Source organism: Camarhynchus parvulus, chromosome 11 (assembly GCF_901933205.1).
Source record: "Camarhynchus parvulus chromosome 11, STF_HiC, whole genome shotgun sequence".
Lineage (NCBI taxonomy): Eukaryota > Metazoa > Chordata > Aves > Passeriformes > Thraupidae > Camarhynchus > Camarhynchus parvulus.
In genome coordinates this window covers 604,486-622,519 of record NC_044581.1, presented here as the reverse complement: position 1 = coordinate 622,519, position 18,034 = coordinate 604,486, and the positions used below count along the sequence as shown (strand labels likewise).

The window sequence follows — 18,034 nt, the reverse complement described above, 5'->3', positions numbered from 1 at the left end:
GGTTAAATGGTTTGCCAAAGGTAATTGAGGCAGTCAGTGACTGATCTGACACCAGGAGCCATCTCTGACCCGATCTCCTCTGGCGGTAAAACTCTGCTGGACTGGTTTGCACGGTGGCCAGCAGCTCTGGCTTGGGTTAAACCACATTGAGGTTAGGAAGGACCCATTTGCGTTAAAAATTACTTTAAGGAAGGCATGTAGGCCCAGACATTGTTTTTAAATACTATTTTCTTGTGTAAACTCAGCAGTTGTTCCTACAAATGGTAGGAACAGTCTGGCTCAGGCTATCAAAATATCCTTTCTTTTGTTTTTTTTTTTTTTTTTTTTTTGCAATTACTTGATTTTTGTGTATGGTTGTAGAAAGTCAACAGGTAAGTTTAGAGCATGAGTTTCAAGATCGGCGCCTGGAGTTTACTATGCTCAGATTAAGGCACTGTATTAATTTTCTGGTACTTAAATTTTTTGCAGTAACTTTGAACGCAAATAAGTATCTGATTGTACTAATAAGCACCCTCTGGTATAAATGAAATTGTTGAAATTGTGTCTGGACAAAGTGTGACGCTTTCTGTGTCACAGAAAGATGGGGGAAGGAGGGTGTGACTTAAAAATACCAGATATGGAACTTCAAAAGAAGGAAAGATTCTGAACCAGCAAAATTCTTTTGCCTTCCCTCTGAGAGAGCTGCTGAGAACTCAGGAGCTTCCTGCAGGTCCAGCAGGGCTGGGAGGGGAAGGGTGGGCTCCCCGAGGGGCTGAGACAGGGAGCACCTGCCTTTGTCCTGATTGATACTATTTGTGTTTTAAACATTCACTTGAAAATTAGCCAGATATCTGTTTATTTAACTTGTGCACAGAATCCTCCCAAGTATCCAAATGTAATGAAAAAACAATCACCTTTTTAAAGGCTGTGTGTTCCTATAATGAATATTTAGGAATGTTAACGAATAATGTTATGTATTAGAAAAAAATCTTAATAACACAGATTGTTCTTTGGTTTCTGGGTAAATAACAGCTACTTTAGAATTTATCTAAATGAAGAAGTTATGCCACAGGCTCTAGGATTTTCGGAGGGATATTTCTTTTTTTTAATGCGTCAAATTAAAAATAAAACTCAGGGTAGCCTGTTCTGTTTTCCAAGCTAACCTGAAATAGAAAAGGTTAAGACGTACTTGAAAAAAGGGATTTTTCACCCTGAAGAAGAAAACATTTTTTCTGCTGTTTGCAGAAAATTATTCTTTTTCTTGTAGTTTTGTGAGCGTTGCTTGCGGTAAGTGTTGATTATGGAAACATTTGTTTGCGATCTCGGTTTTTAACCCCTGGCTGCCCTCGGTGGCGGTGCCGTGTTTGGCTCCTTTGTGTGGGGCGCGGGATGCGGGAGCGGCGCCTTTGTTCAAAGCCAGAAGGTCGCGATGAGAACGAGAGGAGTGCGGGGCGTCCCCACGGCCCCGAGCGCGTCACCGGTGCGGGACAGCGCGGTGTGCGGGGTCACTGCCCGCACAGGGACAGCGCGGTGTGCGGGGTCACTGCCCGCAGTCCCGGGGACAGCGCGGTGTGCGGGGTCACTGCCCGGCACAGGGACAGCGCGGTGTGCGGGGTCACTGCCCGGCACAGGGGTCACTGCCCGGCACAGGGACAGCGCGGTGTGCGGGGTCAGTGCCCGCACAGGGACAGCGCGGTGTGCGGGGTCACTGCCCGCACAGGGACAGCGCGGTGTGCGGGGTCACTGCCCGGCACAGGGGTCACTGCCCGGTCCCGGGGACAGCGCGGTGTGCAGGGTCACTGCCCGCACAGGGGTCACTGCCCGCCGGGGACACCGCGGTGTGCCGCACAATTGAGGGTCACTGCGCACAGGGAAGCGCGGTGTGCGGGGTCACTGCCCGCACAGGGGTCACTGCCCGGTCCCGGGGACACCGCGGTGTGCGGGGTCGTTTCCCGGGTCCCGGCTCAGGGCTGAGCTCGGCCCGGCCCGGCCCCCTCCGCCGGGAGCTGCCGTTCTCCCTTCAGCGTTTGTGGCTCGGCAGCCTCGTGTCCCTGCTCGCGGGGCCTGCAGGGATGGCCGCCCGCTGCCAGAGGAGAGGGATGGATGGATGGGAGAGAGGGAAGGGATCTTTCTCCGGCAGGGTGGGCAGCCCTGGCACAGGTGCCCAGAGCAGCTGGGGCTGCCCCTGGATCCCTGGCAGTGCCCAAGGCCAGGCTGGACAGTGGAGCTGGAGCAGCCTGGGACAGTGGGAGGTGTCCGTGCCATGGCAGGGTGGGATGGAATGGGCTTTGAGGTCCCTTCCCACCCAAAGCATTGCCTGTGACTGAATTTTGGCTCCCTTGACTGTCGCCACCAGCCGAGGCCGTGCCGGTGCCGGTGCCGCTGTCGGGCGGCGCTCTCGGGGCCCGGCGCTCTCAGAGCCCCGCGAGGGTTCCGTGGGCACGGGGGACCCCAGCGGGGCCGTCCGGGAGCTGTGGGAGCTCCGCAGCTCCCGGCGAACGCCGGGGACATTGAGTTCCCGGCCTGGGAGAGAGCCACGGCGTGCCGGGGCTGCGGGAGGGAGCAGCGAGGGCTGCGGACAGCCGGGCCGGGGACAGCAGCGCGGGGAGCGCACCGCTCCTGCCCGGGCCCGCTCCGCCGCCTGGGGCTGGAAAACACCCCGGGAAAACCAGTCAGCAACCAGCTAAATGCTGGGAAACGCTCTGCTTCAGAGGAAAAACATCAAGTCTAAGGTGGCTTAGACTGGATACCCAAAATTAATAGACATATTTGACCTTAATCTGTCTTCCTGGACAAGTTTAATTATAGCAATTTCTTAACTTCAGCTCGAGATCTTGTTTCAGATGTGTTAGTGTTCTTTCAGTGTGTGGGGTTTTGTATTTAATATCACCGTGTTTTCTAAGGAGAGGCAAAAATCTGCAAAAATTGACTGGACTGGAATCACCCAGGACTGTAGAGATGCCTGTGATTAATTTCTCTTTCTAAATAAATTAATGTTTCTGAGATGAGATTGAATTGGGGGCGAGGAGAAAGAAATTAGAAATACTGTTTTAGAGCAAAATTTAAAAGGGAATTTATTTTGGAATGATTTTATTCCCTTTGCGCTCACAGCCTGTCCTGGCAGGAATCTTTCAATGTAAACCATTTGGCATGAGCTGATGATTAAAACCTGATGATGTACATGTTGATTTACACCAACTGGAGTCATAGCATTTGTTTTAGCCTTTATTTTTTTGTCTTAAATAACTTAAACAAAGATGTAAAGGTTGTAATATCTCTGTGTAATTTGAAATATAAATATTTGAAAATGCAGAATGTGCTACCACGCAGCGCACGTTGTATGTGGGTAGCAGCAGTACACGCTATAGTGCACCCTTAGCAGTGCCAGCTGTGGAGGTGCTGCAGCTCTGAAGCTGCTTTTCTGAGCCTCAGTGCTGCCTGCAGCGTCTGGGGGAGTTTTACTCTGCCCCCCAGAGCTCCAAGCACTGTGACCCCCAAAACTACAACACCAATGACTGGCCAGAACAGGGGCTCTGGGTCAGCTCTGGGTTTTCTTAGTTGTTGTATAAAAATGCATTTCTGATTTTCTAGAAGTTTTAAAAGAGATGTTTTATCTCTTACAGAATAGATATGATTTTACCGTGTTTTACTCTTTCTCCGTTTACAAGAAAAAGCTAAAAATGAAAAATTTTAGACATGAGAGGCAATTTTGCATCTCTATTTTCATAAATTTGACACCTTTTATATGAAATAATTTCAAGTTTTCTATTAAAATGGAAAGAAACAATCAGTGCCTTAGATTGAAGCCTCTAAGAAAGCAGTTTTGAGCCATGCTGATGGTGTAGAAAAACTCCTGGGTTATTTAAATAAAAGAAATTAAGCTGTTCTCCTCTTTCTTTGCACGGGGCTGGTTTGCGCCTGGGATTCTAACAGAGCAGATGGACTCATTGCTTGAGTGCACTTACTTTAGTTCCACATCTTCCCCAACTCCAGGAACTTGAACTTGTCATTATCAGCCCCAGAAGGTCAATGCATTACCCAGGGTAGCAGCTCTTTCATGTGGCCTTTCTGAGGAGGGAAAAACCAGCTTTTAATCTTGGCTTTTATAAAACACTCTGTGTACTGGATACATCCTAACTTGTCATTTCCTCGTGTGTTTTAGTGCTGGGGAGATCTGGAGATGCTTTGTGATGCCACACAGATACACACATCCGCAAGAGGCCTAATCTGAAGTGAATCTTCTATAAATAATAAACAACAAATAGGCTCCTTTTAGTTATATTAGCCCCAAAATAGGTCATGTACGTTTGTTTTAAATGCAAACTTAACAATAAAGTAAATTCCCTAGGTGGAGAATTTGATGTGTTTGTGCAAATTTTCTGGACATAGTACAAAAAAAAGCCAGCACCTATATTTTACCATTTAAAATATTTATACATTGTCTCTTAAAGTCCTGTGTTTGAAATACTGTTTATAATAAACTCCCTAGGAGAGAACTAATAGTCACAGGTAAACACTTGCCATTTGTTAACTTAAACACAAAGTAATCTCTAACTTTTTAAAGAGAAACCTAGTGTTTCTCATTGCTTCCAGAAAAGTTGTTGCCTTTGTCACCTTCCTGCCTCCAAATATTCTGATTTTGCACCTGATGGTCCGCATGGTCTTGGAGTTCCATGGGCTTCTCGAGGAAGGTGATGAAGAGCAAGCCTTGTGTCACCAGGCTTTGTCCCTCTGGGCCTCCACTGGAAATAATAGTATGATTTTTAAATAAAAAAGGCTGCCTAGGCCATTCTGTTAGTGCTCTCTCATAACATACAAAATGTTAAATTCTCTGGTAACTGATAAAAGAAGGAGTATCTGAGCAATGGGCGATTTATTGTGGTTGGAATTAAAATGGCTATGACACCTATTGTAGTTTTCATACTATTTCTGCCTACTACAGCTGTGTTGGGTTTTAATTGGCATCTGTAAGTGCTTCTGTAATACAAATAATATATATAGGATGTCTCACAGTAGAACTAGACAAAGGTAAAATGCTCCAAACTGCAGTGCCACATTTCCAGCTGGTGTTGTTCTGTGGAGCGAGGCTGGATCTCAAGTTGTGGTGTCAGCCATTGTAACACACATAATTTCTCTGTCCCTATTCATTTTCATCCCCGAGATGCATTGTAAAAGTGTAAATCCATCACTAGATAATTTTCAGTTCCATTATTTACCAAAATGAATAGTTAAGCAAGTCATTGTTATTAGTGGGATGCTATTGTTGTTTTGCAGAGATAGGCCCTGCCAAGGGCTTGAGTGATGTGCACTTGAGTGTTCTTTCAAGATCCTTGTACCTGTTTCATTTGGGAGGAGTTTCACTCATGTAAAATCAAACAGAAGCAATTTTAGTAGCCTCTGAAAAGAGAAGAAGGGAAAATGGATATTAATGAACTATTTAATATTCTGCTATGGCAGAGATGCAGTGATTTTGCTGTTGACACTTTTGCATGGAATTAAAGAGATCTGGTGGTTGTTTTACTCGTCTGTCTTTGTTCCTGAAAGACTTTTCAGTGTCATCAGATTTGGTTTTGTAACCTGAGAGAGATTTTACAGACATGCAGACAAGAAAAAAAAGCGCTTCTTTTTCATGAAATTCATTGGTATTCAAAACATGGTCCTTTGATGAATTAGAAATTTTGGCTAAAGCTTTAATGAGATTTTTATTTCCTGAACTTATGTTGGAAAATGTGTGAGCTGCACAATTCACAATTCTGAAGAAGGGTGGGCTTGGTTTCTCTGTTCAAGAATATTTCTGGCTTGTTGTTTATTGCTCAATACTGTATTGATTGGTGAGTTGAGAAGTTCATGATGAAGTGGAACAGTTTAGAGCTATGGATCTTTACTTTGTGGTGTGTAACGGGTGGGGAGCCTGTGGCTGTGGGTGCAGGAGAGCCTCAGGGAGCTGTGCAGGGATTGTGCAGCAGTGGCTGCTCCCCGTTCTGCCTCACCTCTGGTGGCCAGAGCAGGGCTGGAGGTGCCCCTGGGGCTCTCTGCCCGGGCCTGGCTCTGCTGCCCTGCAGGTCCTGAGCTGGGAACACCGGCTGGCACCTTCACACGCTGCCCGCACAAATGGAGCCAGAGAACCCTTGGTGGTTATTCGTGGTTAGTAGAATCCCTCATTGTGTGGATGGTTAGTGGGGACAAGTAATTTGGGAAGCTTTCCAGAAACTGCCATTGAGTGGCCTTCGATTTTATAACATTCCTTGTGTTCCCATGCTGTGCTACACACAAAAATTCTCCTGATTCAAGAACATTTGAGTGCTATGACTTACCACATTTGGAAACTCACGTGTTCCAGCATGTTAAAAGTATTAGGAATATTCAGGTAATCATTGTACCTTGTCTTTTCATTTACTTTAAATCAAAGTTTTTTTCCCGGTGCTTACGGTAATGTTTTGGTGTTGACTGAAAAGAAGGATGTTATGGAAGATTTTTTGTTAGTCATGTGGACAAGACAAAATTCTGTTTGTTCACATCCAACCCCAGCTAAATGTGTGTTTTCCATTTCTTTGTGCCAGCTGCTTTCTGGATTTATCCTGAACGAGAAGAGGAATTACTGAATTAAAACCCAGGCAGGGAGTGTCCTGTGTTAGATGCTACAGTCCAGAAGTCGTTCAGAAATGGTGAGTAACCCTCTAACTTTGGATTTCCACGCTGGGTTTTAGGTGAAAGCTGTCTGATTTTCAGCCCTCAGTCTGGAGATTTGTGAATTGTGGCCGCAGTGCAAGTTGAAGTCTTTGAATGTAGATTATGGCATTCTGTATTTTCAGAATTTATATTTCAGCATTGAAGGCCTATTCCAGAAATAATAAATGTAGCAATAATTGTGATCTTTATTATTTTATCTGGGCAGCTGCAGCAGTCAATGATCAGTCTGTGTGAATGGATCTGGAATACAGAGGTCTGAACAAGTGGTTTTGGGAAGAGAAGGTTTCATCCACACTCTTACAATGTCCTGGGAGAGGGATTTCTGAAAATGTGATCTAAATGCAAATCTGTGTTTAAAAACACTGCAATGCCTGTGTGCTAATGCTAGTTGCTTGCTGGGGGATGTTTGGGGTAAGTTTGCTGGTGGTGTAGTCAGTGTAATTTTATTTTGATGTATTCAAATAGAAGATGCAGTATTATTTGAGAGAATGAGATCTTTCTCTTCAGTATCTGGTGCTAAGTGCTGCTTTGCTTCTCTGTTGTCAGTGTTATGGCAGTCTGCTTGTGTGTTCACTTTTGCCCAAACTACCCTGAATTGGAGGGGGCTGGGAGAGAACAAGGTGCTTGTAGACAGGTTTGTGGAATCACTGCAGTAAGTTTTAAATGATGTATGAAATGAAAAATTCCTGTCTGATGCACAGGGCGAGCAGAGCCATTGATGTCTGTGAAATCGCTGCTGCAGAGGCTATTTCAGAGACTCACAGGGTGCTTTGGGTTGGGAGGAACCTCAAAAATCATCTCATTCCACCCCCTGCCATGGGAACACCTTCCCCTAGACCATGTTGTTCAAGTTTTTCTAATAGTATTTCAGAAATGCCAACTTTTAATTTTTTTATAAAACTCTTGTGCTTTTGAAAGGCAGAAGTCTTTCACAGCAACAAAACTCATTAGAAAAAACTTTCAAGATGGTGCATCAATAAATATCCTGAGGCAGTTTTCTAGGTTTGTGTGGGTTTCTGAGCCTGAGCAGCACTACTTACAGAATGCCACGTGAGTCTGAGGGTATTGGTGAGGTTGCTTTGAACTGTCCTAAAGTGAGAATTTTAAAAGTTGAAGGATGGGATTCAAGAGCAGGAGCCCAGTGGTTTGTTTGAGAGGTAGAGTGGGTTTAGGAGCAGGAGTGGAGTAAGAGCTGAAGAGCCAGGAGTGCAGGGTTTGGGGAATGATGGATTTGTGTGGCTGAGACACAGCAGGAGCTGCAGGGCAGCAATGAGACAGAACAGTCTCTGTTTCCAGCTGAGTCACCCAAACTGTCCTCCTGCATCTCATGTTGTGGCTCCTGTAGGGAAAAATAAGGTGGTTTCAGTTCTAACAGACACACAGGGGTCCAGAGCAGCATCATCCTGGTTAGTCAAACATCTGCATTTCCTAGCAATGGAGTTTGATACATCTGTGCCAGTCTGCAAATGGAGTTGTGAGAGTTTAAGGAATGTGTGCACTGGTGACTGCATACACTTTTGCATTTTAGTTTTATAGATGTTCTAGAAGTGCCCTTTCAGCACCCTTTCTGTGTAGTCTTTGCATATTTAAATCTCTTATCAGAGAAATTTGTTGTGTTTTTAAATTGCTGATGGTCGGGGTTTTTTTACATTTTTATTGAAAACAATAGTGGAAGAGAAATAGTTTTGATATTGTGCCATCAGATTCTTTAGAAAGGAGAACAGAGTGTCTGAAGAAATTGAGAACACTTCCATAAATCCTGCTTTGGTGGTTTTTCTCTCTTTTTTTTTTTTTTGTTTGGTTTTGTTTTGGTGTTTTTTTTTTGCATATTCACATTGTGTTTCTGCTCTCTAAAAGTACAGACTTCCTTCCAGCTCTGCTGTTGTGCTGTGCTGATGCAAGCAAGCTTTTGAGTGGTCAGAAAGAAAAAAGATAAGAGAGCAGCATATAGATGGCTTTTAAAGCCAGCAGCTGATCTGTTTGCTGCCATGATAGGCAGAGTTGCCCTTTTCTTAGCTCCTCAGTATTGGTTCCTTCATTCCGTATCTGGGGCTTCTGAATTGCCTGACGGATCCTGCCGCTGAATTTCCCTGCTGGGGAGCTGTCCTGTCAGAGCAGAAGTGCAGAGGCAGGGAAGTGGTGAAGAAAGCCCTGAACTGCTGGCGCTGGCTGTGCTCTCACAGCTCCCCAGTGTCCCCAGGCAGGGTCCCAGGTGTGCTCCAGGACCCCAGCCCATGGCCCTGGCTGCTTCCAGCCTGCCTGGGGTCCTGTCGGGGGCTTGGGGAGGCCCTGCAGGGGTGGCCTCTGGGTTAGGGATCTTTGTTGAGGCGTTTCATGGTTTGTTCTTCTGAGGAAACAGCTCTCCTCCCTGGCCATGGGTGTCTCCTGGCCTTGAAGTTGCAAATGAAGGTGCCGCCTTTATGATCATTTACTGTAGGTAGTGTTTTGTATGTGTTATTACAAATATTATTTAGACTTTGCTTTACTTGAAATGGAGGGGTTTGGATTGCATATACTGTGGAAAAAAGGAAATAAGGAGTTACATGATGTTTGCAGGGCAATTATATAGTAGACCATGATAAAATAAGAAGCAATAGCATGAATAAACCAGATAGTAATTTTTTTTTTCAACTGAAATTGTTTGACACAGTAAAGGACTCTGATTACTGCAAAGCATTTAATACTGAATCTAAACAGATTTTGACCAAATTTGGGTGTGGATCTTAGTCTCTGAAAAATATACCCACAAAAAATGCTGCAAGCTGTTCTTTCTTGAGTCCTGCAGAGCAACTGGTGCTGTCAGCCCATGGAAAATGCTTTTTGCAGCAGATTGCTTGTAAGATATGTCGTGCAAGAAGTTTGTGTGACTAAAGTGAATTTATCAGGCTGTCTGGAAGTTATTTGTTTTTCAAAGATCAACCTTCTTTTATACATATTATGTGTAACTCTTCTGTATACGTTACCTGTGGTTTACTGGAACTGTGCGGAAGAACCAGTGCTAGGAAATGCTGTTAATGGAGCAGGAGTTTGGGATGTTAAATAGGAAGAACTGGATGACTCTGAAGAAGTGATGAAAATAAGGTGAAATTGAATAGATCCAAGTAAGAATGGCTTTTCTGCTGGCTGGAAGGGGGTAGTGTTTTCTCAGGAGGAGGGGCCAGGAGCTGACTGAGGTACGACTGTGCCACCAACACGATGTGAAAAATCAAGTGCCACTCTCAGACATGCGAAGGAAAAAGTAATTCCAGAGAGGTTTGCAAAATACTGGTGCCGTGGTAACAGCAGCTGGCAGGAGCTCATCTATTTACAGAGGGAAAATGAGAAATCAGGACTGTCTCCTAGCTGGGGAACAGTGTAGGGGGATCTCTGGATCCCACCATTACTCAGGGCTGGGACAATTAACACTGAGTCAGGACTTTGTTTTCCTTTAACAAGGAAAGGACGATGGGTCATTTCTCCTGATGGTGCTCCTGAATGCATTTGAGATAAATGATTTGGGAATCTGACAAATTGGAAGAATAACAAGAAGTGGAAGATTACTTTTTTTTTTCCAACTGAAATGTGTTAGAGCCTCTATGACACTGGTAGCAGGTGAAAGAGGAAAACAGTTCTTGCACTCTTTGCTAAATTGATATACTAATCAGAGTGCCTTTTCCAGAAAAGAAAGAAAAGCCCCATTTTGCCTGGACTCTATCTTTGCTATTTCCCTTTTTTAGAAATAGAAGATTAGGAGGTGTCTGCACCGATGTGATAAAACATTCCTGTGGAATTGTATTGTATTTTCGCCTTGAGTTGCTGGAGAAATGAAGTTGTTGGCTTTCAGTGCTGCTTTGTTTTTGACCCCTTTTTGTGAATTCTCTGAGGAAAGAAACATATTCCCATCTTTTATAGTAATCAAATTTATCTGGCATCTCTCAGCCTCTTGCATTACTTATGCTACAGTTGACCAGCCTTGGGAAGGGTTTAGCAGGTTTATTTATTTACTGTTCTAAAGTGAAGGTTTTTGACTTGAGGTCCCCACGTAGTCCATGGGGATTTGAAGAGAAAAAAATGGAAGTGCTTTCTGCCATTATTTTGATACAGTTATTTTCTGTGAAGCTGTTTAAAAAATACCCCAGACTACCCAAAACCTAAACAAAGCCTCCCATTAGTCCAAAACCTCCAAGAAACGCTGAGAGAGGGAAAAACTTGATTATCTTAGTTATGCTGGAAATTCAACTTTGTCAACTTTCTTTTGCATCTTCTGTTTCTCTTGCTGTTTTGTCATCAATTTATTTAGATGATTGAAAAAAGTAAAGGTTGATTAGAAGGGAGACCTGGGGTATCATCAATTATTTTGATTTCAAATATGATGTATTTGACTAACAGCCTTAAAAGCTGGGACTGATTTAATTTTGTTTTATGGTCATGAAATCTACAGAAGGCTGACCTGGCCATCTTCCTCATCTTCTGCTTTGTAAGTCCCACACAGTGTTTGCCCTCTGATTCTTTGATTTTATGCTCTTTGAGGAGCAAACGATGATAGTGTGGAAATGTTCATATTCTGTTTCAGATGTATATACTCACGTAGAAGGATTTTTTGTTGCAGGAGAAAAATCAAATCCTTGTCACCTAAACTGCTAATTATGTTTGATAAATGTATGGTATATGTTTAATGCAAAGAGAATTTAAGAAATAATACACCTTGTGTAATTACAGCGACCGAGCTACTTCCATCAATCTAATTTTTCTGATTCAGGTTCATTTGCATTGCATTATTTTTATTAAATGAGCTTTCAGTGGAGCCCTGCTCTCTGTCAAGGGGAAGAATCAAACACTGCAGTGTTTCAGAGTGCACTGCGCGGGTTTGCAGGTGGCACCACGGGCCTGGCTGCTGGCACAGCCCCATGGCCACTCTCCTCTATTTCCCTGTCTGTTCCTCTGGGTCTTTGCACATTTCTGTCCCTCCTGCCTCTGCAGCACTTGGGAGCTGTCGCTGCTTTTCACCACAATGCAGCCCAGGAATTCTCCCATCTGATATTGAGTGCAAACCAGCCTCCCTTGTTCTCCCAGCCAATTTCCAAACTTCCAATTAAAAGAACAATAATTTGTAACCCCATTTCTAGTCACAAGACTGCTAACATTTAGTGGATGCAGTTGTAATTATCATTGAAGGTGAATATCAACTTAGGTTAGTGTATGTGTGACTGGGAGGGAGAGACAGACAGGGCTCTGCTGCTCTCCTTGGGAACGAATGCGTTCGTCCTCGTGTCTGGAATCACGTGCGGTACAACAGAAGAACACTTGCTGAAGGTCTCCCTGAGTCGCTCCTCCCGTGCCTGTGCTCCGGGTTCGTGTCCTGCTTTGCCCTGGTGCCGAGCAGCGTTGCTCACAGAGCAGTCTGAGGCTTTTCCTTGTCTGGGGCTCGGGGTGGCTTCCCTCAGTCAGTCAGACCCGCTGCTCCCATGGGCCCCTCTGGGGAGGGTCCATCAGGCAGGTAGGAAACCTTGCTTGCTTTAGAATAGACCTGCTCAGCTGCAGATTGAAGTCTGGAGAGTTTCCTTTAAAGGACGCTGACTGCAGCTTTTGTTCCTTCAAAAGCAGCAGGGGATGTTCCACATACCTTCCCTTGGTGCAATCATTGTTAAAGACGTTTTCCCCCTTAAAATTGCTGGAATTCATTAAGTCAAATTCATTGGCAAGAAATCTGGGAACTGAGTGTAAATTATTAAGTCTCAGGACTAGTTAAAAATGGTTCATCGTGTGCATTAATTCTGTGGAAAACAACAAAAAAAAGAGTAAATAATTTCCATTAGTTTAATGGAAATGAGATAGTGGCAGAGTTTCTCTAGTGTGTTATAATTACACAGTTTATTTGAAGAATAATATTCTAGAGTACTATAAGGAACTCCATACAGTTGTTACTACTGTAAACAATCATAATTATTAAAGTAGAAGGTTTTTTCAGGTCTGCATAGTCACTGAAAATTGTTAAAACTCTTGCACAAAACAACTGATTTTTAATTTTTTTAGGTTTTTTTAATGCTTAAACCAATAACTTTCAGCTGAAGAGAGAATGTGGAAAGTAATTGCTAGTCAGATGGCCTGGAATAACTTGAACTTTGCAGTTTCTCGGTGGTGTGCAGCAGCTTTGCAGACGTGTTTGGTGATGCGCTCAGAGCAGAGGGCTCAGCAGCCGCTCTGCTCTCTGGGGGAACTGAAGTGGGAGGGACTCGCTTCCCTGCGCAGGAGCAGCGCTCTGGGAAGCTGTGGCCACCGGGTCCTTCACAAGAGCATGGGAGGAACTCTGAAGTGCAGCTGATGCATTCTTTCGTTGGTTATAGATTGGAAGGAGTGTGAAACCATCTAATCTGACATCCTGGCTAGTGTGTGCCATTAAAATGAGCCCTGTTAATTCTGTATGAGCCTTAACTCTGTGTTTGAACAGCCCATGCTGGAGGAGAAGCTGTTTTCCCCTCACTACCCAGTCTTTGCAGTGCAAATCTTTGTCTTGGAGTTTCTTCCGCTTCGCAGGCCAGCACATTTTGGATTTGTCAATCAGCTTGTTCTCACAGAACCCCAGAGTGGTTTGGGGGGGAAGGACCCTAAATCCCCTGCCATGGCGGGGACACCTTCCCCTGTCCCAGGTGCTCCCAGCCCTGTCCAGCCTGGCCTGGGGCACTGCTGGGGATCAGGGGCAGCCCCAGCTGCTCTGGCCAAAACTCTGCATGGTTTCTGCCTGTGCAGATTATTGTGCAAACGGGTTAATGAAATCTTTTATTGTACTCAAAAATAAGGGAGCAGTTTTAATTCTATCCTTCCCAACACTGTCAACCAAAATTGTCATCTCATCAAAACTAAAATCTGGGTGCTTGCTGTCTTTCAAAATCCTGGAATTTTTCCGTATCGTTGTACCATGGTGAAAGAAATTAGCTGTGTGACTACTCTGGGGGCTTTGTTTGCCATTAAATATATTTCAGTCTAAACAGGATAATACTTGTTTCTGTTTTGTATAAAACAAAATATACATGTGTTATTGTTTTGACAAACTGGGACACTGAGGCTCTCTGTTCTGTCCTAGTATTTAATGACATCATCCAGATTTCTTGGTGTCTTTGATGCTGTTGCAGAACTACCTACCTGTGTAAGAAGGAAAATATTTTGTAACATTAGAAAAACTCTGTAAGAGAAGAAAACGCTCAGTAAGCTATTTCAGTGATCTCCAGAGAAAGGGCTGGGAAAAATAAATTACTTTCTAAAGTTTGGGATGCACATTTAAAATGTGGTCTGGCAATTTTATTGGATTATTTGAATTTTCTTTTTAATTGGTTCAATTTTATTGAACTACTTGAAGTTTTAAGCTATATGGTGTTTCTGCTATTTGTGTGTTATTAAGCTTCCAGTTCAATTAGCTTATGGAGCAATTAACAGGGTGTTAGCAGGTGATTTAACAGAGGATTAATCCCTGCCATGGTCTGGGGTAGAGCCTGGGAGGGTAAAGGCACAGGGCTGACCTGTTTGTCTCTGGTTATTAAATAACTTCTGTGATTGACTCCTGCGTAAAAGAGCTCAGTACAGCAACTTCGAGGATTTATTTTAAAACAGATTGTCTCGTTGGTTTAATTGGACCTGAAAGTGTGTATTTGGCAAAAATTGCAGCCTGTTTCAATCAAATTTTTCAGGCTAATCAACTATAGTTTTTACCCAATCAATCACTGAGAAAATAGTGTTGTTTATAACACTGAATAGGTTATGTTTTAAAAAAATATATTAATCAGTAATTCAGAGAAATTAAAATCCTGAATGCCACAGAAGTGCATCTCTGTGGATGTAATTGATAATGCCTTTGAAATTAAAAGCCTTTATAACAGTTTCCTTATCTGGTATTGCAGTTTCCCTGCTGTTCACCAGCAAACCAGATTTTCTAACTAAAAAAATTAACTGCAAATCCCTGTGAACTGTGCTGTTGGCTTTGGTGCAGGGCATGAAATAATTTTTCCATCTTAGCCCGCCGCTCTCCGAAGGTCAGCCTTTCAATTGGGCTGTTACTGTCTTGCTGCAGAGTTTCCAGGCTACGTTAATTTTTGGGCTGCCATTGATGGATGGAGCAGTTGGAATTGTGACACGCAGCAGCCTGACTGGAATGACCTGCAGAGGCAGATGTCGGCCTCTTATTTCATGCCCGTTTGTCAGAAAGAAAAAACAGCTTTTTTTTTTTTTTTTGAAGCAGTCCTGCTTTTCCACATGGAGAGAGCACTTGTGGGTGGGTGCTCTTGATACACATACATAGAGAGGCATATAAAAAATGCCATTTATTTATCATTGCTGGAAAACCTGGTGGAGTGTCTTGAGAATTCCTCAGTGCCCAGTACCACAGATGTGCATATTCTCATGTTCCGTATTTTCTGTGCTGCAAACCGGTGTGCAAGAATCATCTTGAGAATTTATTGTTTCATAAAAAGCTTTTATTTTGCCCACAGACAAGCTGAGAAAATGCACATTGTTCTTTTGTGGTACCTGGGAATTTACAGTTTCAAAAGAATTTCCTTTGTGATCTGCTTTTGAAGATTCATGGTACATCAGAAAGATTTTCTGTTCCTTGTCCAAAATTTCTCAGTGAGGATGACACAGACCCTTATTGGGTGCACTGGACTGCTCCTTTCATGTGAGAGCCAAACCCTCATCCACAAATTAACTTGGGGAGGGAATTTTTCATTAAAATATAAAAAATCAGTTTAAAGGACCGATGCAGACAGGAAAAGCTGAACTTTCCCACTTGGCTTATACAGAGTCCTGAGGGAGACGTAAATTATTTGGTTGATATGGGTAGAAAAAAAGGAAATATTTAAATTAAAGAATGAAAAATCACTGTAACTGTCAGGGTTACATGTGAGCAGATCTGAGTGAAGCCTTTGAGTGCCTGTCCTGCCTTTGGACTCTGCCAGGGGCATGGAGGGAAGGAATTGTGGGGTGATTCTGCCACCTTAATGGAGCAAAGTTTTGCCATTGATTTTGATTGGATCAGAATTTTACATTATGACCTTTTCTTTATTTCATCATTCTCCAACTGAGATTGCTTTCCTTTTCTTAGTAAATTTTAAATTCTTAGTTTTAATTTTGGAACGAATTCGTTGTTTCTAAAATTCACAGAAGACATAGAAAACACAAAGAAAAAGAAACATAACTTAGGTCTGTTGTGGTCTAGTTGGAATCACATAAGAGTCAACTCATTAATCATAAAGGTATGAAAGAGTTGTGCAAACCTGCAGATAATAAAAAAATCTATTGTAAAGTAATGATGGGTCCAGGTCCATTTTAGTGACAAACTCAAATAATTTTTAAGGTCATCTTTTATCATTAATGTACATTTTAATACTTGAGAATCCAAAGTTGTGCCTTCATTTAAAAAAAATAAAGAACTGTAAGCTGTGAAAATAGGAAAAGAGTGGGAGCCTGGTCTGTGTTTAATGTAAATAAATAAAAGATGTGTGTTTTTTGCAGCACGTGTCCTTGTCTGCTAGAACAGCATCTCTAGAGATCCTGTGATCCCTGTCACTGGATGCCTGGAATTTCAAGGCTGGATATTTTTAAGGTTTTTTCCTGTGTAACTGGAACAGCTAAAGCAGAAATGTGGATTTGGTGCAGAGATTATTGCATGGGTTTCTTTGTTGACGGTTTTGTGGAAGATAGACAATATTAAAAGGGCTGACTCTTTTCCTAGGTACTAGCAGTCTTCAATTTCTTGAGTCTTTCAAAGTGAAAGCAGAAACCAGGGAAATGCTGCTGGTGAACACAGGGTTAGTGGAGGTCGAGAGCCTCAAAATACAAAAAAGAACAAATTTCTAGGAATGTTGCTAACAGCAGTTGGGCTTCCTAGTAACTGCACAGAATCCCTCTTTGCAAATTATGCATAGGTGTTTATTGTAAAATTGGTACTGAAAAATATACAGGACGTATTTAAAAATAAAAACTACCAATTTAATTGTTGTGTGCCTGAAAAGAGAAACCTTCTCCCCACGGCCATGTACCCTGGGATTCTTCTGAGCCCTCAGGCTGTGAAGTCTCTGGCCTCTGCTCTCAAGTAAAGGGCTGTTTTTCTTGGGAATTTCATCACTAACATTTAAAATGCTAAAAAGTTGCTAAAATCCCAGCCTCAGGGGTGCTGCTGTGCTATGACAAAAGCTGAGCACACAGTTCTCCTTATTGCTGGAAAATTTCTCTGCGTTGTTGATATCCCTAATGTTTTGCCACAGGTGGGAACCCCAGTGTTGCAAATCTCAGGTGTGTTTAGAAATCATTTTCTATGTATTTAAAAAAGAAAGTCTGTACAGGAGTGTCTGTCGTGGCAGCTGGGGCTCTGCGTCCTTTGGAAGGTGCTTTGTCTCTGCTCTCCTCCTGCTTTTCCATTTCCATGTCATTGTCCCAGGTGGGGCTGCATGCTGCAGCCTGTTCACGAGACTTGCCTCAAAGTGCTGCAGATGATCAGGACAAGTTGTCATTTCTGTTTCAGAAGTCACTGGTGGAGACTAACAAAGCCCTTTTCCCATGCCATGCCACTCGTCCCCAGGGAGCAGCTGAGGACATGGACCTTTTACCTCATTGATCCATTGGGTCCTTGGTGTTCAAGGACTAAAAAGGGTTGGTGACATCTCTCTCCTCTCCATGTTTGGAATGACGGAAGGAAATGGGTCAGCTGAAATTCTCTCTTTATGAGGTTATTACTATAACCAGATGTTGAGGTTTTCCAAACATGCTCCATGGTTTGTCTTTGCTTTCCAATGTGAATGTGGAAGCCAATTACTTTGGACAGTGTTTCTTAGTGCAAAGCCAGGAACTAAATATGGCTGTGCTGCTTGAAGTGCCAGTTAAAGCTGTCTTGGTAGAAATAAACCTTGCTGGGTGTGTGGGGGAGTTTGCCTTCTGTTAGGGACAAATGTTCCCATCGTTGTCATCCTGCTCATTCAGAAATCCTGCTGCTGCTTTGACTTGCTTTAGGTCATAAGTGCAGGTTGGTGACAGTTCATGTTGGTGTGCTGGGAGGGTGTGCAGCGCTGGGGAGAGCTGGGGGAGCAGGGGTGGCTCAGGGCACAGTGCACACCCTCTCTCCCGTGGGGTCAGTCCCTGGGTTACCTGCCATGCAGTGATGCAGTGAACTGCTCCAGCTCACCCCTCCCACTGCCCTGTCCTTGGGCTCTGCCCTGCGTCACTTTTCTTCCACCACACATTGTCCTCAGAGATGTCACTTCCCAGAAGTGGCACTTCAGGTATTTTCTTTCACACCAACTCCCTCTACTGAGGACCCAGTAGCACCAGGGTGGTTTGGAAGAGGGCACAGAAGGGTTCGATGGCATCACCTTCCTTGGAGATGAAAAGGAAACCATTTTTT

At 43.5% G+C, this 18,034-nt stretch overlaps 1 long non-coding RNA gene across 1 annotated transcript in view; it reads left to right on the top strand.

The window, feature by feature from the left end:
* The window catches only part of LOC115907963, a 260,012-nt gene that overhangs the window by 65,304 nt on the left and 176,674 nt on the right, over window positions 1-18,034 (top strand). Inside the window, exon 2 of the long non-coding RNA XR_004061083.1 lies at window positions 6,540-6,644. This is a non-coding gene — a long non-coding RNA (uncharacterized LOC115907963). The remainder of the gene's footprint in view (window positions 1-6,539; window positions 6,645-18,034) is intronic.